Source organism: Fomitiporia mediterranea, assembly GCF_000271605.1.
Source record: "Fomitiporia mediterranea MF3/22 unplaced genomic scaffold FOMMEscaffold_8, whole genome shotgun sequence".
In the NCBI taxonomy this organism is placed as follows: domain Eukaryota; kingdom Fungi; phylum Basidiomycota; class Agaricomycetes; order Hymenochaetales; family Hymenochaetaceae; genus Fomitiporia; species Fomitiporia mediterranea.
The window spans coordinates 106,564-107,568 of record NW_006760393.1 but is presented as its reverse complement, the minus strand read 5'-3'; positions in this window follow the sequence as shown (position 1 = coordinate 107,568).

The following is a 1,005-nucleotide window of genomic DNA, read 5'->3' as shown; positions in this document are numbered from 1 at the left end:
TTATATTTTACTAATTATAGTATATATACTGTAAAAAAAATGAAGATAAAATAAATACTTGGAATTATATAAGGAGAACTGTACTTTTTTGATGATTCTCATAATACCTTTTCTAAACATGTAAAAGCTGTAGCATTTGCAATTAGTTACCAAAAATTATAATTAAGTACTGTAAATTACTATTATTACTTGTAGAATGTTATACTATTATATTATAAGAATTGGTAGACTATTTGAACTAATATTTTACAAGTTTGAGAATGGAACAGTAAGAATAACAATTATTTCAGACATAATAATTCTACAGTACATACTATTAACTGTTATAAATTATGTACAGAGTCTTAAAATTATTGTTATTATATTTGGGATCTCTTATTATAATATTATTAGGATTGGTGGGCTGGTTATTTTAATTATTTACATTTATATAAGACAAGTCTTAGACTTATATGTTATTATTTGTATTATCACATTCTGAAATTGCACATAGTCAAATGTTATTCATTCCAAGAAGTTATAAGCATTCAAACATTCAGGACACAAGAAAGCAAATCTATTTCTAATCATTTACTAATAGACTATACCTTTAGTATAGAAATGTAAGAATCAATACATTATTAAAAGTAGAAGTGGAAGAGTTGCTTACAAGGATTGTATAGTCTCTTTACTCCTTTCCTTTCCCCTTATGATCTTTAATATCTTCATTTGAATATCTAATGATTTGATTAGTAAGACCTTACAAGACAGTAACCTTACAATCATGAGCTAGGTTAATAATATCCTTTGTAGTAAGAAAGGTAATATTGTCCAGACATGTAATCTTGTTCTGCTCAAATACATTAGCTAGTACTATATAGTCATAACCATCCTGACCACAATCCTGACAAGTCATACATGTGTAGAGCCAGTCCCAAACCTTCTGATAGAGTATTCCTTCAGATGACAGTATAACAGGTTGAGAGAGACTATCCTGAATTGTTACACTAACACTACTCTCAACAT